Source organism: Mizuhopecten yessoensis, unplaced genomic scaffold (assembly GCF_002113885.1).
Source record: "Mizuhopecten yessoensis strain PY_sf001 unplaced genomic scaffold, ASM211388v2 scaffold371, whole genome shotgun sequence".
Classification (NCBI taxonomy): domain Eukaryota; kingdom Metazoa; phylum Mollusca; class Bivalvia; order Pectinida; family Pectinidae; genus Mizuhopecten; species Mizuhopecten yessoensis.
The window spans coordinates 476,080-502,400 of NW_018403513.1; the positions used below are offsets into that span (position 1 = coordinate 476,080).

The 26,321-nt window shown below is 37.5% G+C and overlaps 1 protein-coding gene across 3 annotated transcripts in view; it reads right to left on the minus strand.

Moving 5' to 3' along the window:
- The window catches only part of LOC110446827, a 46,811-nt gene extending 32,302 nt beyond the window's left edge, over window positions 1-14,509 (minus strand). Inside the window, exons 1-2 of one of the 3 annotated variants that reach the window (XM_021492176.1) lie at window positions 14,363-14,509; window positions 8,677-9,178 (exon numbers count right to left, since the gene is read on the minus strand). The gene's annotated coding sequence lies outside the window, so the exon portion shown is untranslated. Of the gene's footprint in view, window positions 1-8,676; window positions 9,179-9,321; window positions 9,338-14,196; window positions 14,325-14,362 lie in introns of those variants that run through there. The other 2 variants (XM_021492170.1, XM_021492185.1) reach the window with 2 other exon arrangements.
- Window positions 14,510-26,321: the final 11,812 nt, after the last annotated feature.

A 26,321-nucleotide genomic window follows, 5' to 3' on the forward strand; every position in this document is an offset into this window, starting at 1 on the left:
TAGATAATTATCAATTTTCTTTATACCATACAATCAATTCCAAAAATATTTGCCCATTTTTCATAAATAGATACTATCCACTGTTCGTTTTTATTTCGGGCGCGTGGTTCTATAAAGAGAACGCGAAATACTATCAGGGTCGCGTAGGCCCGTGAACCGGCGTTACTGTAATCTGAAAGGGACACTTCGGAAATTTGGCTACTATTTGGGGATAAACGATCAATATCAGCAGAAAAGTATACATAGTTCAAATATTTTAGAGTCAAAGGGGGTTCTGATTTAATTTCTTCTCCAAATTAGCATGAGTTTTGATACACTTTTGAAAATGATATCCAAATAAATAGGTCGCACGTAAATCGGGAAAGTTTTGGTTTGGTAATTATTCTTACTTTTAAATTGTTCATGTAACGATAATCAGCAGCCAATAAAGCTTACAATCAAAAGAAAACTTCATACATAAAAGTACCTCTTTACATTGCAGTCCCTGCAAGTAGGGCGTAAGAATTGTACCTGATACCCCAATTGCATGATGGCCTTTAGTTGAGCGTTCGCCCATGTGAGGAAGGCTTTGGGTTCTGTCCCCTGGCCGAGACATACCAGAGTCTGTAAAAATGGTAGTTTCTACTCCTGCTTAACGCTCAGCAATTTATGAGTGGGTCGACTGGTTCGCCCGTTGTCAGTATATGTGACCGAGTGGGGTGTCCTGCTGGGTGTCTTCGGCAGTAATGTTTCAGTGAGGTAGCACTATAAAGTCGGCATCAGTTCCGCACTATTGCAAGGAGACAAACACGAACATATCGCAGCCACCCAAAACACAAACGCATACACTTCACGCATGCATCTTGCACACAGGGGAGGCCGTCCTTAAATGACCATAGCTGTTGACGTTAAACAATACTAAACCAAACCAAACTAAACTTTACATTGCATGACAGTGTCCCGTTTTGGGTACAGTGACTTTAAATAATTGTGTAAGGTTAAATGAGCACCCCCTTTACCCCCTTATCATCAACTCCCCCTCTCCACCACCCATCATGACGCTTAAAGCCCGGAGCCCCACTAGTCTTATACGTGTTAAATACATAACACTTATCGAAATCCTAGTTTAAATGTTTAGATTTCAATTGCGATATACATTTGTCATTTATTTCAACACCAGACTGAAGTCGTCTATTTTACATCAGCGTTGACCTTTATTTGGGACTTTGGAAACCTGAGCGGGGACGCTAGGCCGAGATGTTATCTCGCCGTGCAGGTGTAAGTTTTGGGTATAGAGTGTCACTAGGAAAACCATTGCGGATAGGGCCTGGGTTCGCATACCTGGCACGAGACAAAATAATTCAATTGCGATTTTGATAGCACTTACGTAACCACAACCCGAGTGTCTTATAAAATTCTTCAACCTGGTGCATTATATCAAATTAAAGTTTTGCACCGGTGGAGGACCTCTGGAGGACAGAAAAAATGCTGTCTACGACTGTTATCACGGTATTGGATCGAAATATAACGTTCATCTGTATAATTTTAGGATGGTATCAGCACAATTGTCTGCAATCATAGCTTTTTTTTTCTTGCAAAAGGTAGACTGTGTACTTAGGTCAATACAGATAGGCTACGTGCAGCCATCAAGTGACCAATACCGTTAGGTGGACTGCCCCGAACAAACACGGGCAGACTTAGCAAACAAAATGGTGGCAGACAGTTGTTTGGTCTTTCACATAATCCCAGCGAGCGGGCGATATCACCGCTCCTTGGGACACAAATCAATCAATGGATGTGTTTACGCTCTCGTGACAAGGCGTAATTAATACTCTACTTGTCCATTTAAGTGAGGTTTAATTACTGGAACTTGTGACATCCAGACAAGATTTGACCCCCGGGCTACAGAACGATTGGACCCCGAGACTTACTGAGACGCTGTTGACAACAGCTGACATTAAAACTGGCAAGAGGTTATTGAGAGTTGACCCGATACCGATGAAACAATACTAAGACTCCCGAAATCATCAAGTTGTTGAGAGCTAATCATCAGAATACTAAGACATTGTTTAGAGATGACGCCGATACTGGCGAAACATATTATGTAAAAGTTTGATGAAAGTTGACACATAAACTGTTGAGAATGTTGTGATACATTGGTGAGAATTCATTCTGAAACGTGAAATATGTTGTCGAGAGTTAACCAAGATAATGACGACACCGAACTAGTGCATGAGACCTAGATGAAATTTGACCCTCGGGATCGGTGATAGATGCGATTCTAACCCCGGGGCTGGTGAGACACGACTACCGTGCGATCTATCTAGAGCATTTCGATCTCCAACACCAGACTTGGCAGAGTTATCGGACTTGTCACACATGACGGCATTACAGTAGAGTGACGTGTATTGACGGACAGGTAACAGATTAGGCAGGACAAACAAACATTGACTTACGGTCAAGGTGACCCAAGGATGACCAGTATGGTCAACCCACAGAATGATGTGCTGTAATGCCACACGAGTACTAATAGCATTACAAAACGCACGGTATGTTGAACAGTTCTGATTTGAATTCTGCATGGTTTAGCCCTGTATCAAACATTATATAATAATGTAAATCTTACACGTGATTCACCTCTAGCAGAGTTGATCAATGAGAAACGCTATGCAAATACATTCCGATCTCGCAGTGACATTTCATCCTAAAATTGTACAGAAAATCGTTTTGATTTGAAGACCTAGTAATTCATTCTATTTTTTGCGACCAATAGCATTTCATTAAAATCAAATTTCGGACAAAATATTAAGGATAGAAAGACAAGTTTTGAAAATAGCATATCATCTCTGAGTTCCGGGTATGACTGATACAGTAGGCGTTATATATGCACAGGGCCCATCGCTATCAAGGATCAAATCAAACCTCAGAACAATTTTGATTAAATTATACTTTGAACCTGTGAATTCAATTTATAGCAATCAAATGGAAACAATAGATATCCGTACTTTTGCAGAATTTTTCTGAATATTTTACCAGTACATCTGACAAAGCGTGCCTTATTTCCAACCTAGAAATCGACATGGCAACTAAGCAAATAAAATAAAAATAAAAAAAATCGTCAGTATCATTACTGCAAACAAGTTAAGATGGTAATGGGAAAGTTGAACATTATCCCTTTATCAACGAGTCGCCACTAAATGACAGTCATTCCTAACAGTCGGTCAGCTCATCTGATGACTTACATAGTCAAGCGACCCATGTCAGTATCTAAGGTAAATCATTGTCAACTAGCGATTACAATAGAAACGTGACAATTAGACACCATTAGGCAGGCTCTTTTTCCCCAGGTCTATCTACAGCTCTGCGGGACTTTGACGAGAACTAACGAGACACACTTGGTGGAGAGTTAAGTACAACGAGTAAGGGTATCAACAACACTCTAGCCAAGTGCGCCCTGTAAATGGCAATCAACATTATACCGAATAGTTCATTACAATTCTGATAATTGCTGACTTCAGCGTTGCATTGAGAGCGATGTTATGTGATCGGTATGGGCACATTGTCCTTAGCACCTGGACCACCCCTGAGAGTACATACATTACATTCCAAGTCTCTAATTTACCTGTCTAAATTATTTTCACACCTGTATTTTGGAAAGTCGGCAACAGATAATTACTTCATTTTGACGAGTGACAACACAGACTGCACACTGCCTTAGACGTAAGGTCCACTGTGTGTGGTAGGGTGTTCCATCATAGCATCGCATACATCATCCCAGACACATGGGACACTACAGCCACAGCACACACGAGAAGGCGCTGAAGTCACTAATACAATCTGAGGGAGGGGGCGCTACAGCAAACACAAAAACCAGAGCTTGGTTTGGTTTGGTTTAATTTTGTCCTATTAACAGCTAAGGTCATTTTAAGTGCCACCATGTGTGTAGTGTATGCGTGCTTGCGTGTGTGTATGCAGGAGACATTGGTGTGCTTGCCTCCTTGTGATAGCGCGGATCTGATGCCAACTTTATAGTGCTATAAGGAGACACGGTAGTCTAGTGGTAGGACGCCAGGCTCGTGTCCGAATGTTGTGTGTTCGAGTCACGGCACGGCACTGTGTTGTATCTTTGAGCAAGATACTTTACCCCGCTTGTTCTAGTCGACTCAGCTGTAAATGAGTACGTGGTTGGCCTGTGCTAGAATTGTTGAATGTTAGCTGTTAGCGCCGAAATGGCAGCTCCGGCTGTATGCTCCCCATGGAGTTGAGAAAGGAATTGGCTGGTTGCAAAGGCCCTATAACCACGGAAAATAATTTGTGAACCGCTTTGAGACGACCTACGAACTAGGTTGTGATAAAGCGGTATATAAGAACCTCGACTTATTATTAATATTATTTATTCGTATTATCTCACTATAACACAATGCCGAAGGCACCCAGCACAGCATTCCGCCCAGTCACATTATACTGACAACAAAAACTAAACACCCGCAGGTGCTACATATCGTTACAAATCAATGGGGCGCTACAGACGAAATTTCAATCCGCGAGAGAATGGCGCTCCAATCATATCACAAACGAGAGGGCGCAAAACTCACGTTACAAAGCAATTTGCGCTTCAATCAATCACAATAAAAACCCTGTGGATGTTACATCAAATGATAGTTCTCAGAACAGCTAAAGGGCGCTTTGTCACAACATAAAAACGAGAGGCGCTACAATCACAACACACACCAGTTAAGATTCGAGTCACAATACAACTTGGTAGCCCTACAGTCACAATTCAATCCGAATGTTGCAACAGGTACGACACAACCTGGGGGTGCTACAGTCAAGTTTCTAGTCAGAACAATAACCAACTGGAGTTACAGACTTACCGCTCGGGCAATACCTACTTCCGTAGTGTGCTGCTGCAAGCAAAAGCAAGGCTCCATATTCGAAAACAGACCAAGGGGAAACAACTTTAAAGAAAATCAACTGCTTCTTAAGTTTTTCTCTTATCATGCAAAGACATACCAGCAAATTCGGACCTATCTAAGCCCGTCTGGTTATCTTCCTTCTAACTCAACGAATGACATTCTCGTAGTTCTAATAAGAACACGAATAAAATACATGTTATATACTGCAGACAAAATGACGCTTACGTTGTATGGTGCATCCTCTATCTAAATACGCCTCTACATTTCACGATTTGAAGTGTACTTCTTACGTTAAACGTGATCATGTTTAATTTGTAAACTGATATCCAATTTACAAATGCATGTTACAGATCAGTCACAATAAAAGTAGACACGAACAACGATTATTGTCTACTCTCAATTGCCTTTCCTTCTGTCCATACATGTCTGCGCATATTTACCTATTAATGAGAGCGCACCTGCAGTTTATATGTACATATGATCCACATTTTCGCATGAAAAGAAATAATTAGCTGTATTGTTTCCTTCAATAGTATTTTAAGAACCGTTTATGATATCCAACGCCTTGATAATTACGGTAGCATACGAAGCGACATCAATTATCTCTCTTTCTCACATTCCGGTGGTAGCATGTCAAGGTTGGGGGTCAATGATGGCGCCCGCAATATGATACCTACACACGCAATAGGAAGACTTGAGTACCAAACATGTTTACATTCGCAACGTATTACCTAGATACCCCATAGGTGCATACCTCATGCAGTTACGTTATATAGCATAAATAAGGACGCCCATACCTACAGAGACATATGCATCCAGAATGCAGAGATTTATAAATACAAACTATGCAAAGACTTTGCTTCGAATCCATTGCAAACACATGTAAAATTCACAAACTTTTTCAGAATTATTTTATACTTATTTATGTAATGTTTTTTATAATGTATGTACCCTATACAAAACAGACATACCTTTATCTACAATAAATAGACTTACCACACACAAAATAAAGAAACTTTTTAACCCATGCATACACCTTTTCTAGTATTGTATACACATTATAACACAATGCATATACAAATGCATGCGTATATCACATGGATCTGTATCGTTTCAAGTGAGATTTTTTTTTAAAGTTTTCCCCTTCCCTGACTGTACGATACCATTTAATATAACTATTAAGCGAAACAGAATCATGTGCATCTGACAAGAGTGCTGAAAAATGTTGTTAAATCCCTTTCTTAATATAAAATTTTCAAATATATTATGATGACCTTGGCAATATATTCTATATGCGTTCACACGTGAGGTGGTTTTAAGGAGTATTGTTAGCGGTATTACGTTTACACGTGAGGTGGATTTAAGGAGTATTGTTAAAGGTATTACGTTTACACTTGAGGTGGATTTAAGGAGTATTGTTAGCGGTATTACGTTTACACTTGAGGTGGATTTAAGGAGTATTGTTAGCGGTATTGCGTTTACACGGAAGGTGGATTTAAGGAGTATTGTTAGCGGTATTACGTTTACACTTGAGGTGGATTTAAGGAGTATTGTTAGCGGTATTACGTTTACACTTGAGGTGGATTTAAGGAGTATTGTTAGCGGTATTACGTTACACGTGAGGTGGGTTTAAGGAGTATTGTAAGCGGTATTACGTTTACACGTGAGGTGGATTTAAGGAGTATTGTTAGCGGTATTACGTTTATACGTGAGGTGGGTTTAAGGAGTATTGTTAGCGTTATAACGTTTACACGTGAGTTGGGTTTAAGGAGTATTGTTAGCGGTATTACGTTACACGTGAGGTGGATTTAAGGAGTACTGTTAGCGGTATTACGGAAAACATTTCATTGTGTTATATCTCCCAGTTATCATAATGTCACCTGTTATCTAGATCAAGGCTTTAAGTTAGGTTTCTGTGCTGGGCTTCTCGGATTTATTATATCGTGACTCCAATGGTACAACAATACAAACAGACGTGGACTCTGTTACGAGAACACAGTTGTTATCTTGTAGCATCGTATAGTCATCTTGTAGGTGTTCGGACGACTTTTAAGACTTTTATGGGTCTCTTCAAGTCACGTGACACATCATCAGTCATTTGACGACCTCCGGCAACACCTGACCTTATACTCGTGTTGTTTATATATAAAGATGTTTTCCGTAAATATGAGAAGGCTGGTTTCAGAGCTTAGTTTAGAACTTTGTCAAGTAAATCGTTGTTTTATTGTTCACTGACTCGTTTTAACTAACATGCATTATTTTTATATTTCTTATTGCATAAGTTCCGCATACATGCGTCAAGGAAACATATACATTGGTACAGAAGTATCTGGGATCACAGGGACACGAAAGTCAATTACTGAAAGTTTTGACCTCACCTGATGTGCATGGATTAAGAGCTTTTTAAGATGTTTGATATATTTAGATCAACAGTAAACTTAGGGGCTTTTAATAACAGGGACCTGAGGATTTGTTACAGCTATATTAGGACCTAAACTAAGGTGTTCAGAGTAATTTTAAATGTTTAAGGGGTTTAGATCGACTGTCGGTCATTTTTACTCAGGTCCCTGTGCTGTATCTAGCACAAAGTAAGCGATAAATTGCAGATTTCCCTTTTACCAATCATCAATTTTTTCCTTGAAAGTCGCCGGTGAGATATCTGTAGTAGGAGGGTATTTTAACCGACTGCTGGCTATAAATGAGACCCCTGAAAAGTGTCACCAAAAGTACCTCCCCTCCCTCAATGACGGTGTATGTAGGTACCATCCTTGATGTAGGGTGAGGGGGCATTTTTTTTTACCGAGTGTTAACTTTCCCCTGCATATCCGGAGGATCCTCCGAACCCTGTGCTTTAGAACGTCTGTGGAGTGTGATATTATGACAGATATATCCCACACTAACGTGTTCCTCACTACCCTACCACAACTTCCTACCTGACACAGGTGATCGGTAGTTGTTTACGAAATGTGGTCCACACTAAACAATACCTGTTTCTCCGACACCTCGCGCTCTATATAAACGGTACATTCCTTAAATAGCGAAAAGAAAGACTACCCCGAGTATCGATATCAGTACCGGGGTTAACAAGTACGAGTAAAGGAGGACTGCATATTGCAAAGCAACGTGCATCAGAACAAATCGCGTGGTTTGTTTCATCTGAATATATCTCATTTCCCCTTCCCGATTAGTTTGGTATGCTTGTTTCTTATTAGAGCTATCAGTCATGAGGTTGTTATAGACCACAGCATGCAGTCGTGAAAAGGCTGCTCATCAGAGCAAGCAATCGTAAGAACATTTTTGACAAAAGAAATCATTTTCATTTTTGATCGGGGTTTTTTCCCCATTAAAGCTAGTACTCGTGAGAAAGTTTTGATTAGAGCCAGCATTCTTGGTTGGTATACGTCATTAGCTGCAGAAAATCGTCAGCACTACACAATAGTTTGTCTTTTTTATTTTAACCGGTCTAAAACCAAAACCCAACAAACCCATCTTTGTATATTAATGGTTTGCTGGCTTGTCGTTGTAAATGAAATAATAACGAGAAGGGGGCAAAAATGTGTTCATTGACACTTTGGAAAAACACAGCTATTGCAGAAACAGCATACACTACAAACTGTATGGGGAACCTACCTGTACCACAATGTAATGCATGGGGAAATGTTTGTATTTTACCGGCATGTATTCGACAGCTCGCCCAAGTGGTCCATGGAAACCGTCTTCACTAGTCAGAAGAATGACCGACACTGGTCAAATCTAGATAAGTAATCTTAATCTGACTTACCAACTCCGGACATGGTCAGTTTGGGTCTGTGTTGTCCAGTGGGCGGTCATCGCTGTGTCGCCGTTGGAATGCCGTAATTACTGTATTGGTATGTGGCAGGTGCCCGGTGAATCCTGACTCCGAGATTAGGAAAGGTTCACGACATGCACTTAAAATAATGTCCCTATGTATCACAGTATAATTTAACACCACCCTTATCCTTAAGGTTGGTCTGTGATCCTTAGTATCCCGAGCACCCGGTACCATGAGCCCCGTCCTTTTGTTTGTAAACTCCGATCTAATTGGTTAACATCATAACACAATATACCTACAATCCAATTGATGACGCACTATTTTGTGAAGTAAATATCCACTTTGCATAAACCACAAAAAGTACAAATATCATCCGGGTCGAATCGCTAGGAATTCCAGGTCGTCCGAGATGTGTACGGGGGAGTCAACGGGTAAAGGCAAGACGAGTCATCTTCTCACTCAGCCAAGCGCGACAGCATACCGTCCCTACCTGTTCAACAAAACAATCATGTAAAACTACACAAAAACTATTTTCTTTACATCTTAATACGTGAAGCATGAACGAAATACAACGGAGTGCAAACAAAACGAGCACATCAGCTGTCAGACTGTTTTATAAGTGCGTATACCGACCCCCAGTGTTCCGGGGAGACACAAGACCGAAAATATGTACGTGTATACAAATTCTAAAGAAATGTTTAGCAACAGAAGCGACATATAACTCATCACTTTAGCCTACAAATGGAGGGCGGCGCAGACACTAATCTACAGCTGAATTATACTAGTTATAACCCGGCTTACATCCCATCCCATGACCGTACACATATAAAACTCTTCAACACACCCCTGTCATGTCCCTGTCACTTAGTAGTGTCGAGCTGTCTTACCAATGGTGTCTTGTCTATCTTATGGTGTCTTGGCAACACATTGGTGTCTAGTCAGTGGTGTCTTATATTCCTACTGGTGTCTTGTCATTTAGTGCGTCTTGTCGTTCAATTGTGGCTTGTCAATAAATGGTGTATTGCCATTTACTAGTGTCTAATCATTTAATGGTGTGTTTATCATTCATGCAATGGTTTCTTGTCGTCAAATAATATAGTCATTGAATTGTGTCTGTTACAAAGAAAGGTGACTTGTCATTTAGCGGCGTCTTCATAACTCGATAGTGTTTTTATCATTCAATGGTGTTTTTATCATTCAATGGTGTTTTTATCATTCAATGGTGTTTTTGTGTTTAATTGTGTCGTCTCAGAAAGTGGTGTCTTGTCGTAAAATAGTGTCTTGTCATTGAATGGTGGTGTCTTGTCGTTAAACAGTGTCTTGTCATTGAATGGTGGTGTCTTGTCGTAAAAAAGTGTCTTGTCATTGAATGGTGGTGCCTTGTCGTAAAATAGTGTCTTGTCATTGAATGGTGGTGTCTTGTCGTTAAACAGTGTATTGTCATTGAATGGTGGTGTCTTGTCGTTAAACAGTGTATTGCCATTCAGGTGTCTTTTTTTGTGTCTTGTGATTTAATTGTGTCTTTGACATAGAAAAGTGTTTTTGTTATTATTCAGTATCGTTCACAGGTGTACCCACGTGCGGGTTTTATTCCAAAAACGTGCACAGGCACAAATCTGGTCTTAAAATTATACACTTGACGAACATAACAATAACAGATACACACTTGGGCAGCAAGACAATTAAGTTCACCGACTTGTAAAATATTATATTTCGGACCCCATGCCTGAACGATTTCCGGAAAGGAGAATGCGTCCGTCTCGAATCATGTTTGGTCAAGGAACAATCACAGTCGAACTGACCGGTTTCAAACTTACCTGAAAGTATGTCATATTTTTCCAAGAAGAAATTCACATTGATTTTTATCCAAATACCCATACGCATATGTCAATATAAGAAGTACCACTTAGGCCAATAATGGGAAGACATCCGTTTCACGTTTCCCCAATTTTTGCACTCTCGGTACCCGGTAAGGAAGAACACATCGGCTACACTGCCTGGTGTCGGCTACCTTACTGGGGAAAACCGGGACACAGTAAAGGTAGGGGACAGGTTAATTGGCTGATGGAACGGTATTTGTCAGGTGTATTGTGAAGTCAAGCATGAGATCATTTGTACCTGTGATCTGGAAGCCATTGCCGTGAACCGTGGCGATAGCGTTGCCCCCGCAAGGCCAGAGATTACCGATGAACAACACTACCAAGTGTCGGCACTGTCAGCTTAACGCGCTTCTCAATAGAAGTATACGTCACGTGAGATAGGGTCAAAATAGGCAGACTTTCTGCACTTTCGTCAATGAACTCAAATCTCCACTCCACAAAAGTATTCCATCAGTGTCCAAAGATGCGTTGTCTTCCATGAATACAGTTAGACAGATCGAAAAGCTTTCATGTCGGAAGCTCAGCCAAAAAGCTCTCGCGAAAGGTGATTTTTAAAACATTAAGTATCTGATTGGGACATGACTCCAATATGTTTTTAAGTTTTTTTTTCTAGTTTGACTTACTTATATATATATAAACGTGTTTCTATTACACTTAACTGACAGAATGCGGTTAATGGAGCAGACCTTACCAATATGTGAACTATGTCTGTTTTTTGACGAACGACAAAACGATTAGTCACTGATCACGTCACGTTAAAGCTGAGTGACGTGATGTGTGATTCAACTGATACGAAGTTGACAATACTTAGCGTTTGTGGAAGTCCGTCCATGGTCGGGTGCGGACCTGGAGGGGAAGTACCGTCAACGCTGAACTATTTGGTGTAACGGCTCTGTGTGATAAGCGGTGGTGTCGTGTTTATTGGGGGCGAGGAATAGATCGCATCGCCCGGCCTGACCCGTAAACGCCCCGTTATCGGTCCGTTACGTACCCACTGCTGCTTTGGGGTACCGCTTGTTTGTGTTATCAGGCCATTCCCTGAGGGTGGGTCATGTTGTCGTCCCTTCCTTCGGGGTTATCAACGGAAAGCGGTTAATGGTATTTCGCCAAAAACAACGGCATCAATATTGAAAATTTACAACAACAAAAAATTCAAAAAGGTCAAAGGACAAAAAAGAAATACGAAAACTTCTAAGCATTGTGACTGGACGATCGCTTTGTCGGTTAGTGTGATAAGCTAGCCGTAAATCTGTATTCCCGGCTATTGTTAGGGGTATTTCGGGTGGGGCTCTTAAGATGGCTCCCCGTCACACACAATTCTGACACACACGCGAGCTGTTTTGTCCCTGGAAACCGATACGTTCTACCCGGGACGTGTTCTGTTCGAAATAATCCATTTGTTCGCTGCTATTTGATAGTCTACAAAAGCGCGCCAAACAGAAACACAGTCGGAGGAGTTTTGGGCAGATGAAAAGATCCCGATAAAATCCGCAAATAATACGGTGTATTGACACGGGGGGTGTATGTAAAGATGGCTGTATTTCAAACCCCATTGTTCGATGCCCAATTTAATTGTAAGATAATATATGGTTTGAACTTCAGAGGAATCGCACGAGCGAAAACAAATGTACGTAATCAGTTCTGTTTGACATGACCTTCCGCGCTTTGTACAATTCTACGCAGAATATCGGGTTTAAGGCAAATTGCAGGTGAGCGAACGGCTTGAGATTGAATATCTTGCAAATAGTTAATACATTCAACAAGGAACATCTTTCTTGGAAAAGTAAACAAAAGCCACATGTTTTCTGCAAAATGAGACGTTGAATGTCCTATATAATATATGTAACCAATACGCCCGGAGCATGAATACTAAAATATCATTTACAATGTTTGCAAAATATATATAGCAAATATATGGGTCATACCTATGCTTACAATCGCTTACAATCGCTAGCAGTAAACTTCCTTGTATGTGAACAAATCAATTTTCTTCTTTTTATCATGTTTTCCAGAATTCCTTGGGGGATTTTCTATAAACCGCAAAATCCTGTTTTCTGATTGCTAAGTACGACGGTTCCTTACTGACATGCGAACAAGTACGATTCGCCAATTAAATTTCTATGGAAATAACAGCAACCTAGGTACCAGAGTAATGATATAATTGTAGTAGTTTGCCAATTATCCTACATTTATATATTTTGAGGTGCGTTCGAGTGCAGGGCTGACACCATTGACTATTTCAGTAATAACACGCGACGGCGCAATATTTTGACATTTCATAGCGAAACTAAATCACGTTCAGGATATTCTTTAACGTGAAAGTTATATGTCCCTTTGCATTTATACACAAGTGTTTATTTTCTGGACACAGGAATCCGTTTCGTATGCTTATGGCAAGTCAAGTTGGCATCTATTCATGGAGCAATGTTGATCTAGTACTTAACCAAATTATATAAGATATCTTATAAAGATGTAAGATATCTTATTTAAAGTTTATGAGATACCTCATATCTTTTATAAGATATCATGAGATATTATATAAGATATCTTATAAAGAAAAGTTTATGAGATATCTCATATATCTTTTATAAGATATCTTATAAAGTATATACGATATCTTATACAAGATATAAGATATCTTATATGTTTATAAGATATCTTAAATGTTCATAATTTGGTTAAGTACTGGATCAACATTGCTCCATGAATAAATGACAACTTTGCTTGCCATATATGCTATATAATGCAGTGATCGATATACATATGTATCACACTGTTGGAATTACTTCTTTGCCCCATATATATATATATATATAGGTATACTAGATGTGAAGTATCGATAATTGGAAGTAACAGAAATATTTATACATTAGATGTGTACCTTGCACTCACAATGTAGTATTTTGTGACGTCGAATTTACCTGTCATTCACAAACATCACATTCCTGAGATGTCAATCAAACGTGCCCTAGTTCCAATCCTTATACAGGACCAACGTCGACAGAAAAAATATGTTCAATCGGAATAGTACATTGTGGTCAGGTCAACACGAACAAATACCTCGGACCGACACCTGTAAATAGTTGTACAAGTAAAGATGTTGCTGTTCACAAATATATTTTATCTGTTCTCTGGAAAATAACCATACGGTGCACATCCTTGCACACATGTAACATCTCATCAGCTGTACAAGTGTAAACAGACATACCTCATCACACGTGACGCGTTACCTTAATCATTCGGTGTAAACCATACCTAGAATTGTTGACATTTTTTATAATGCTCCCGATATTTCAATATGCATGTATACTAATACAACTGCAATAATTGCGAACCACATACTTTCTGTACATTTTAAGATATATAGGTTCATATTTACAGCAACGAACGTGATGAAACACGTACTATAAACTATGTTGGTACACTTCCTTCGGGGATCGAACCCTCGATCTCCAGGTTTTTAGGGTCGGAAGCTTTACCACTGAGCTAAAGGGAAAATTCGAAGCTCGAAGCTAGAAGGCGAGATCAATCCTATGTACAATTAAAACCTACCACAATAGAAACACACAAGGTGTTTAGCAATTGTGCCAGAAACATTATGAAAATACAAAAGATGTAGCGTGCTTACCTCGCAAATAAAGTGTTTGCTCCTGGAGACGAAATATTGACTTCGGAGGGCTCGAAACATGTAATAGAAAATTAGGGTTTTCCTGTATACGCGACTTATGGCTACCTTGACACGCTGTTAAACTCGACAGTGACAGTAGTAATTTATCATCAATACTGGCTCTCACCTGTAAAATACCTGTGAGCAGGCTTGCTCGGGACACCTTTAAAACATTTTGACACAATCTTCTCTTCTCGGGACGCTTGACAAAATTCCCTGAATGGACGTTGACAAACCTGCTAAGTCTGTTTCGGGGCATATATATGTTGAAGCAAGGTATGGGACCAAACACGGCCTGCGGACAACTCTTATATAGTATATATGTGTGTATACCTGATCAAGACGTATAAATATATATATATATATATTACTTTGCTAGCGTTCATTATTTACCTATAAACATTCCAGAGCGCGCGTAGCTTGTGACACACACCACTGGCGTTATAGTAAGGGACTTTACACTTACGTTTCGGGTCCTTTGAGGGAAACAGATAATTCTACGTACTGCTTTTGTGAAAGGTGCCCTCCATCAATATTTGTTTCCATACATACAATGAGAAGGGATAAGGGGCCCCTTGTGTGTTGATCTGTGCTCGGTAAAACCTCTACAATAACATCTTAGCGGGATAAACCTAGCGGTCATTGCAGGACAATGCCGTGTGTAAACATATATAGGTATTGCAGATAAGTATCCGGTGGACATTCCGTCCCCGCTATACACGGAGAAATCGATTATTGTACATCCAGTCAAAGTTTGACGTGTTAGGGAGGTGTGCGAGTCCTGTGTTGTAATTTTTAATCGCTGGGGATTTCACTAAATCTAACAAATAAACAAAATGTTATATAAATAAAATAAATTCCGCATTACAAAAGCAATTTTAACTTGTGACTGATTAAATGGAGTTCCGTTTATTAATATTAGCAGCATATTTTTCAGTACGCATTATTTTGTGTACAGCAAAAAACCCACCCAGTATCGCAATATTATAATAAGACAGAAAGACTAACGTGTATGCTGTATGGAAAAAAGTCATAATGACAGAAATAGATTCACCAGTATAAATACGGAAGCAAATGGAAGAAGATAGCGTCAAGCTAGAAAGCTGAAGCGGTCTGAAAGTGATGGAAATATTTAGCGCCTAGTCAGAATATAACAGCACCATCTGAGTTAGGGCACATACTAGATGTGACTGCAATTATAGAAAAAAAAGCAACGCTAACAGTCAGGAACAAAATCTGAAAAAATAACAGCACTGCTTACAAACTGAAACATCAAAGTATGAAAGAAATGTATATAAACAGTGTCTGAAAGTCTCAAACATATAATTCGGGATAAAGGACGGTGTCGCTGGTAACTCGGTTAAAGGGATCTACTCGTTGGTTACGGGATAAAGGAAAGTGTCGTTGGTTACGGGATAAAGGAAGGTGTCGTTGGTTACGGGATAAAGGAAGGTGTCGTTGGTACCTCGGGATAAAGGAAGGTGTCGTTGGTTACGGGATAAAGGAAGGTGTCGTTGGTACCTCGGGATAAAGGAAGGTGTCGTTGGTTACGGGATAAAGGAAGGTGTCGTTGGTACCTCGGGATAAAGGAAGGTGTCGTTGGTTACGGGATAAAGGAAGGTGTCGTTGGTACCTCGGGATAAAGGAAGGTGTCGTTGGTTACGGGATAAAAGAAGTTGTCGTTGGTACCTCGGGATAAAGGAAGGTGTCGTTGGTACCTCGGGATCAAGGAAGGTGTCGTTGGTTACGGGATAAAAGAAGTTGTCGTTGGTACCTCGGGATAAAGGAAGGTGTCGTTGGTTACGGGATAAAGGAAAGTGTTGTTGGTACCTCGGGATAAAGGAAGGTGTCGTTGGTACCTCGGGATAAAGGAAGGCGTCGTTGGTACCTTAGGATAAAGGAAGGTGTCGTTGGGAACTCGGGGAAAGAAAGGTGTCGTTGGTAACGGGATAAAGAAAGGTGTTGTTGGTTACGGGGTAAATGAAGGCGTCGTTAATAACTCGGGATAAAATAAAGTGTCGTTGGTAACTCGGGATAAAGGAAGGTGTTGTTGGTACCTTAAGATAAAGGAAAGTGTCGTTGGTGCTTTAGGATGAAATAAGGTGTCATTGGTAACTCGAGGTAAAGGAAGGTGTCGTTGGTAACGGGATAAAAGAAAGGTGTTGTTGGTTACGGGGTAAATGAAGGTGTCGTTGATAACTCGGGATACAGAAAGGTGTCGTTGGTAACTCTGGATAAAGGAAGGTGTCGTTGGTAACTCGGGATTAAGGACGATGTCGTTGGTAACTCAGGGTAAAGGGAAGGTGTCGTTGAATACGGGATAAAGAAAGGTGTCGTTGGTATCTCAGAAGCAAGGAAGGTGTCGTTGGTTACGGGATAAAGGAAGATGTCGTTGGTTACGGGATAAAGGAAGGTGTCGTTGGTTACGGGAAAAAGGAAGGTCTCGTTGGTAACGGGAAAAAGGAAGGTGTCGTTCGCTACGGGATAAAGGAAGGTGTCGTTGGTTACGGGAAAAAGGAAGGTGTCTTTGGTTACGGGATAAAGGAAGGTGTCGTTGGTTACGGGATAAAGGAAGGTGTCGTTGGTTACGGGATAAAGGAAGGTGTCGTTGGTTACGGGATAAAGGAAGGTGTCGTTGGTTACGGGATAAAGGAAGGTGTCGTTGGTTACGGGATAAAGGAAGGTGTCGTTGGTTACGGGATAAAGGAAGGTGTCGTTGGTTACGGGATAAAGGAAGGTGTCGTTGGTTACGGGATAAAGGAAGGTGTCGTTGGTTACGGGATAAAGGAAGGTGTCGTTGGTTACGGGATAAAGGAAGGTGTCGTTGGTTACGGGATAAAGGAAGGTGTCGTTGGTTACGGGATAAAGGAAGGTGTCGTTGGTTACGGGATAAAGGAAGGTGTCGTTGGTTACGGGATAAAGGAAGGTGTCGTTGGTTACGGGATAAAGGAAGGTGTCGTTGGTTACGGGATAAAGGAAGGTGTCGTTGGTTACGGGATAAAGGAAGGTGTCGTTGGTTTCTCAGGAAAAAGGAAGTGTCGTTGCGAAAATCGCGATCAAATGAGTTCATTCAGAATATCAGGGACGTTTCGTTGGAAAAACCCTCGAGCAAAGACTACATTGGGGAAACTCGTGTTGTCAGATCACTTTCAGACCAGTTTGAGGAAGCAGTGACACAAAGAATAACTTAGGTTGACTGTTCAATGTAGAAAGTCGGATTGTTTCGGCTTTAATTGGCAAACGGAGTTTCGAAATGTACAGTTTTGATTTTCTTAGCCAATGTGTCTCGCTTGGTGTGTCGTGTCGCCGAATGAACGGATCGCATTTCCATCGTTTCCATGGTTATCATTATTTCGTACTGAAAAGAAAAACCTACAAATAGAGTTTCGGGCTAGAGTTGAGTGGGTGAGTTTCGGGAGAGGGTTGAGCGGGTTCAGCGATGTACAAACCCAGACAAACAAAGGACGTGCTGGGGAGATTGGTGTCTTACGTTACAGCGCTTGTACTGTCGCCGTGGCGCCACGTCATGTGAGAGTCAATTATTTATATTATCACCGATTCCCGCTGTTTGTATTTGTAAAACATTTCATAGACGTCTTTTTTTGTATGAAAATATTCTATTTACAGTTAACTACCGTAGTTAACTTGCCGTCGGCGTTTTTAGAGATTAAATACACCAGATCAATCAGATCAATTATCTGCGCTCTGTGTTCCTCTGTCCTAAAGTACGCGTTTTTTCCCACATTTAATGTGTTTTCATATTTTACTGTCAATATATAGCTCGGGTATAACTCATTATGGTAGGGGAAAAACTATCTTCGATCAACAGTAATGGTTAAAAGGTTTTTGATTAGTTTTCTGAAATCGCAAAAAAATAAATAGATTCGTATTATATCAGCTAATGCCGACCTAATGTCTTTCATATTAAAACTGAAAATTCAGAAACATTCATGATACTCTCGAATTAAAACAAACACACGAAAAAACACCGTATAATTATTCACTTCTTCCGGATTCTTTCATTCACGTTAAAACGATAAAATGTGAGGGTTACCAACCTGTAAATGCTTCACCTGAGATCCGCGATAGTCTTAGTCACGTGTTTACTTCCGACTCCGTAATTAACGCATTTAACACATGACATACCTGTCACCAATCCCATTTTTGGACAGGTAATGTCCGATATCGATCACAAAACAGGTGAATCAATCAATTGCAGGTTTTACAAATCAATAACTTTTGTAATAGTACACAATACTACTAACGGTAGTCACGAAAACCCTTACGTACCAACAGAAAGCAATGTCACAACGCACTTTGTAAAAATTACGCACTTTTAGCAAAACTTTTTATTCGGCGGTTTTTAATTTAGCCAAAAAAATAACGATTTAAAAAAATAATTGTTATCGAGGAAGTCAAGTTCAATTGTAACATAAAAAAGCAGTGTGCTATGAGTAGGTCTTTTTATGAACTGAAATATTTTATACACATTGTAAGGAGGGATTGCCATAAACATATAACCCATGTCATAGAGGTTAGGTCACTCTTAGCAGTTAGCCATTTCAACACTGTAGACCATAATGGACTCATCCAGATCAATATATGGAAGAGTTTATTAAAATTACATAGGGGTGAAAGGTTGAGTGTAGAATCGGAATACTAGCAGAATGGGCTAAGCCCACGACAAATGCATAATATGATAGGTATTCATATTTGATAGAAATCAACATTATTAATAAAGATCGACGTATTTTTTTTGAGTTATCAGCACAGCAAATATCAAATATCTTATATCAATGTAAATATGAATGTGTCAATGACAGCTTAAGCATTTATGGGTTATTAGTTATGCATGCGATCATGAGTTAAAAATCTATATGGACATTTATGAAAAATTAATGAATCTGAAATCGCGATGTGAAAGTTATGGGTTGATAGCATTGTTAGCAGTTTTAAGTTAACAGCAACTTTAACGGAGTAAATGGATCAATAGAAACGCAAGTAGTTTTGAGTTAATGTCAATGTTAATACCTATGAGGAAAAGGCGATGTGTAAACAGCTATGTAAGTAGTAATGAGTTAATAGCTATGTAAGTAGTAATGAGTTAGTAGCTACGTAAGTAGTTATGAGTTAATAGCTATGTAAGTAGTAAGAGTTAATAGCTATGTAAGTTAATAGCTATGTAAGAAGTAATGAGTTAATAGCTGTGTAAGTAGTAATGAGTTAATAGCTGTGTAAGTAGTAATGAGCCAATAGCTATGTCAGTAGTAATGAGTTAATAGCTATGTTAGTAGTAATGAGCAAATAGCTATGTAAAGAGTAATGAGTTAATAGCTATGTAAGTAGTAATAGTTAATAGCTATGTAAGTAGTAAGAGTTAATAGCTGTGTAAGTAATTATGAATTATGAGCTATGTAAGTAGTTATGAATTAATAACTATGTACGTAGTTATGAGTTAAAAGCTATAAAAGTTGTAATGGCTTAATAGCTTTGTAAGTAGTAATGAATTAATAGCTATGTAAGTAGTTATGAATTAATAACTATGTACGTAGTTATGAGTTAATAGCTGTATAAGTAGTTATGAGTTAATAGATTTGTAAGTAATTATGAGTTAATAGCTATGTAAGTAGTTATGAGTTAATAGCTATGTAAGTAGTGAGGAGTTAATAGCTATGTAAGTAGCGAGGAGTTAAAAGCTATGTAAGAAGTGATGAGTGAATAGCTATGTAAGTCGTAATGAGTTAAAAGCTATGTAAGTAGTGAGGAGTTAATAGCTATGTAAGTAGTGATGAGTGAATAGCTATGTAAGTAGTTATGAATTAATAGCTATGTAAGTAGTTAGGAGTTAATAGCTATGTAAGTAGCTAGGAGTTAATAGCTATGTAAGTAGTGAGGAGTTAAAAGCTATGTAAGAAGTGATGAGTGAATAGCTATGTAAGTAGTTATGAATTAACAGCTATGTAAGTAGTTATGAGTTAATAGCTATGTAAGTAGTTATGAGTTAATAGCTGTATAAGTAGTTATGAGTTAATAGATTTGCAAGTAGTAATAAGTTAAAAGCTATGTAAGTAGTAATAAGTTTATAGCTATGTAAGTAGTAATAAGTTAATAGCTATGTAAGTAGTAATAAGTTAATAGCTATGTAAGTAGTTATAAAGTAATAGCTTTTTAATATATACATATTATGTATTTTGCAACCATTGTGGTAACAAGTTATTGCAGCTAATATGAATCACTCTTGTTGGTCCGGATGTTAGCACGGAGGGTCTTTATGTGAGAAGAAACCGGAGTACCTGGAGAAAACCAACCTGCTCGGGCAGGTGACCCTGTACCATTCCACGACCGGGGAATCGAACCCCCGCCGCCTTGGTGAAAAGCGAGTGCGTTATCCAATGCGCCACCGATCACTAAATGTAAGCTGTTACGAGTAAATAGCAATGTAAGTGTCAATTACTTAATATTATTAATGTAATTAGTTATGAATAAATATCAATGTAATCATTTATGGTTTAAAGGTTATGTAAGTGGTTATGAGGTAATAGTTATGAAGGTTGTTACGTGTTAACAGTTATGTAAGTAGTTATGAGTAAACGGTTTTGTAAGTGGTTCTGACTTAATAGTAATGTAGGTGGATATGATTAAACAGTAATGTAGGTGGCTATGAGTTAATAGAAATGTAAGTGGATATGAGTTAATAGTAATGTAGGTAGTTATTAGTTAACAGTAATGTAGGTGGATATGAGTGCAGTAATGTAGGTAGTTATTAGTTAATAGTAATGTAAGTGGATATGAGTTAATAGTAATGTAGGTAGTTATGAGCTAACAGTAATGTAGGTAGATATGAGTGCAGTAATGTAGATAGTTATTAGTTAATAGTAATGTAAGTGGATCTGAGTTAATAGTAATGTAGGTAGTTATGAGCTAACAGTAATGTAGGTGGATATGAGTGCAGTAATGTAGGTGGTTATGAGCTAACAGTAACTGAGAGTGGATATGAGTTAACAGTAATGTAGGTAGTTATTAGTTAACAGTAAGGTAGATGGATATAAGTTAACACTAACTTCGGGGGATATAAGTTAACAGTACTGTAAGTGGATATAAGTTAAGAGTAATGTAGGTTGTTATTAGTAAACAGTAATGTAGATGGATTTAAGTTAACATTAATGTAGAGGGTTAACAGTAATGTAGGCGGATATAAGTTAACAGTAATGTAGATGGATATAAGTTAACAGTAATGTAGATGGATATAAGGTAACATTAATGTAAGTGGATATAAGTTAACAGTAATGTAAGTGGATATAAGTTAACAGTAATGTAGGTTGTTATTAGTAAACAGTAATGTAGATGGATATAAGTAAACGGTAATGAAGATGGATATAAGTTAACAGTAATGTAGATGGATTTAAGTTAACATTAATGTAGATGGATATAAGTTAACAGTAATGTAGATGGATATAAGTTAACAGTAATGTAGATGGATATAAGTTAACANAACAGTAATGTAGGTGGTAATGAGTTAACAGTAATGTAGGTAATTATGGGTTAATGTAATGTAGATGGATATAAGTTAACAGTAACTTAGGCGGATATAAGTTAACAGTAATGTAAGTGGATATGAGTTAACAGTAATGTAGGTAGTTATTAGTTAACAGTAATGTAGGTGGATATGAGTGCAGTAATGTAGGTGGTTATTAGTTAACAGTAATGTAGGGGGATATGAGTGCAGTAATGTAGGTAGTTATTAGTTAATAGTAATGTAGGTGGTTATGAGCTAACAGTAACTTAGGTGGATATGAGTTAACAGTAATGTAAGTGGATATGAGTTAACAGTAATTTGGTAGTTATTAGTTAACAGTAATGAAGGTAGATATGAGTGAAGTAATGTAGGTGGTTATTAGTTAATAGTAATGTAGGTGGATATGAGTGCAGTAATGTAGGTAGTTATTAGTTAATAGAAATGTAAGTGGATATGAGTTAATAGTAATGTAGGTAGTAATGAGCTAACAGTAATGTAGGTGGATTTGAGTGCAGTAATGTAGGTAGTTATTAGTTAATAGTAATGTAAGTGGATCTGAGTTAATAGGAATGTAGGTAGTTATGAGCTAACAGTAATGTAGGTGGATATGAATGCAGCAATGTAGGTGGTTATGAGCTAACACTAACTGAGAGTGGATATGAGTTAACAGTAATGTAGATGGATTTAAGTTAACAATAATGTAGATGGATATAAGTTAACAGTAATGTCGGTAGTTATGGGTTAATGTAATGTAGATGGATATAAGTTAACATTAATGTAGATGGATATAAGTTAACAGAAATGAAGGTGGTTATGAGTTAACAGTAATGAAGATGGATATGAGTTAACAGTAATTGGGATGGTTATGAGTTAACAGTAATGTAGGCGGATATAAGTTAACAGTAATGTAGGTAGTTATGGGTTAATGGATATGAGTTAATAGTAATGTAGGTAGTAATGAGCGAACAGTAATGTAGGTGGATTTGAGTGCAGTAATGTAGGTAGTTATGAGTTAATAGTAATGTAAGTGGATATGAGTTAATAGTAATGTGGGTAGTAATGAGCTAACAGTAATGTAGGTGGATTTGAGTGCAGTAATGTAGGGAGTTATTAGTTAATAGAAATGGAAGTGGATATGAGTTAATAGTAATGTATGTAGTAATGAGCTAACAGTAATGTAGGTGGATATGAATGCAGCAATGTAGGTGGTTATGAGCTAACACTAACTGAGAGTGGATATGAGTTAACAGTAATGTAGATGGATATAAGTTAAGAGTAATGTAGGTGGAGATGAGTTAACAGTAATGAAGGTGATTATGAGTTAACTGTAATGTAGATGGATATGAGTTAATAGTAATGTAGGTAGTTATTAGTTAATAGAAATGTAAGTGGATATGAGTTAATAGTAATGTATGTAGTAATGAGCTAACAGTAATGTAGGTGGATATGAGTGCAGTAATGTAGGGAGTTATTAGTTAACAGTAATGTAGGTGGTTATGAGTTAACAGTAATGAAGATGGATATGAGTTAACAGTAATTGAGATGGATATGAGTTAACAGTAATGTAGGCGGATATAAGTTAACAGTAATGTAGGTGGTTATGAGTGCAGTAATGTAGGCGGTTATTAGTTAACAGTAATGTAGGGGGATATGAGTGCAGTAATGTAGGTAGTTATTAGTTAATAGTAATGTAAGTTGATAGGAGTTAATAGTAATATAGGTAGTTATGAGCTAACAGTAATGTAGGTGGATATGAGTGCAGTGATGTAGGTGGTTATGAGCTATCAGTAACTTAGGTGGATATAAGTTAATAGTAATGTAAGTGGATATAAGTTAACATTAATGTAGAGGGATATAAGTTAATATTAATGTAGATGGATATAAGTTAACAGTAATGTATATGGATATAAGTAAACGGTAATGAAGATGGATACAAGTTAACAGTAATGTAGATTGATATGAGTTAACAGTAATGTAGATGGATTTAAGTTAACAATAATGTAGATGGATATAAGTTAACAGTTATGTAGATGGATATAAGTTAACATTAATGGAGATGGATATAAGTTAACAGTAATGTAAGTGGATATGAGTTAATAGTAATGTAAGTGGATATAAGTTAACGGTAATAATGTAAGTGGATATAAGTTAACATTAATGTAGAGGGATATAAGTTAATATTAATGTAGATGGATATAAGTGAACAGTAATGTATGTGGATATAAGTAAACGGTAATGAAGATGGATATAAGTTAACAGTAATGTAAGTGGATATGAGTAAACGGTAATGTAGGTAGTTATTAGTTAACAGTAATGTAGGTGGATATAAGTTAACAGTAATGTAGATGGGTATAAGTTAACAGTAATGTAGATGGGTATAAGTTAACAGTAATGTAGATGGGTATAAGTTAACAGTAATGTAGATGGATATGGGTTAACAGTAATGTAGGTGGTTATGAGTGCAGTAATGTAGGTGGTTATGAGCTAACAGGAACTTAGGTGGATATGAGTTAACAGTAATGTAAGTGGATATGAGTTAATAGTAATGTAGGTAGTAATGAGCTAACAGTAATGTAGGTGGATATGAGTTAACAGTAATGTAAGTGGATATGAGTTAATAGTAATGTAAGTGGATATAAGTTAACATTAATGTAGAGGGATATAAGTTAATATTAATGTAGATGGATATAAGTGAACAGTAATGTATGTGGATATAAGTAAACGGTAATGAAGATGGATATAAGTTAACAGTAATGTATATGGATATAAGTAAACGGTAATGAAGATGGATACAAGTTAACAGTAATGTAGATTGATATGAGTTAACAGTAATGTAGATGGATTTAAGTTAACAATAATGTAGATGGATATAAGTTAACATTAATGTAGATGGATATAAGTTAACATTAATGGAGATGGATATAAGTTAACAGTAATGTAAGTGGATATGAGTAAACGGTAATGTAGGTAGTTATTAGTTAACAGTAATGAAGGTAGTTATTAGTTAACAGTAATGTAGGTGGATATAAGTTAACAGTAATGTAGATGGATATGGGTTAACAGTAATGTAGGTGGTTATGGGTTAATGTAATGTAGATGGATATAAGTTAAATATAAGTTAACAGTAACTTAGGCGGATATAAGTTAACAGTAATGTAAGTGGATATGAGTAAACAGTAATGTAGGTAGTTATTAGTTAATAGAAATATAAGTGGATATGAGTTAATAGTAATGTAAGCGGATATGAGTAAACAGTAATGTAGGTAGTTATTAGTTAATAGTAATGTAGGTGGTTATGAGCTAACAGTAACTTAGGTGGATATGAGTTAATAGTAATGTAAGTGGATATGAGTAAACAGTAATGTAGGTAGTTATTAGTTAACAGTAATGTAGATGGATTAAAGTTAACATTAATGTAGATGGATATAAGTTAACAGTTATGTAGATGGATATAAGTTAACAGTAATGTAAGTGGATATAAGTTAACGGTAATGTAGATGGATATAAGTTAACGGAAATGTAGATTGATATGAGTGAACAGTAATGTAGATGGATATAAGTTAACATTAATGTAGATGGATATGAGGTAACAGTAATGTAGATGGATATCAGTGATGTAGGTGGTTATGAGTTAACAGTAATGAAGATGGATATAAGTTAGCAGTAATGTAAGTGGATATAAGTTAACGAAAATGTAGATTGATATGAGTGAACAGTAATGTAGATGGATATAAGTTAACAGTAATGTAGATGGATATAAGTTAACAGTAATGTAAATGGATATAAGTTAACAGTAATGTAGGTGGTTATGGGTTAATGTAATGTAGATGGATATAAGTTAACAGTAATGTAATAGGATATGAGTTAACAGTAATGTAGGTAATTATGAGTTAATGTAATGTAGAAGGGTACAAGTTAACAGTAATGTAAGTGGATATGAGTTAACAGTAATGTAGGTGATTATGAGTTAATGTAATGTAGATGGATATAAGTTAACAGTAATGTAAGTGGATATGAGTTAACAGTAATGTAGATGGATATAAGTTAACAGTAATGCAGGTGATTATGAGTTAACAGTAATGTAGGTAGTTATGGGTTAATGTAATGTAGATGGATATAAGTTAACAGTAATGTAATAGGATATGAGTTAACAGTAATGTAGGTAATTATGAGTTAATGTAATGTAGAAGGGTACAAGTTAACAGTAATGTAAGTGGATATGAGTTAACAGTAATGTAGGTAGTTATGGGTTAATGTAATGTAGATGGATATAAGTTAACAGTAATGTAGGTGGTTATGAGTTAACAGTAATGAAGATGGATATAAGTTAACAGTAATGTAAGTGGATATAAGTTAACAGTTATGTAGGTGAATATGAGTTAACAGTAATGTAGGTAGTTATTAGTTAACAGTAATGAAGGTAGTTATTAGTTAACAGTAATGTAGGTAGTTATGAGTTAACAGCAATGTCGATGGATGTAAGTTAACAGTAATGTAATAGGATAGAAGTTAACTTTAATGTAGGTGGTTATGAGTTAACAGTAATGTAGGTGATTATGAGTTAACAGTA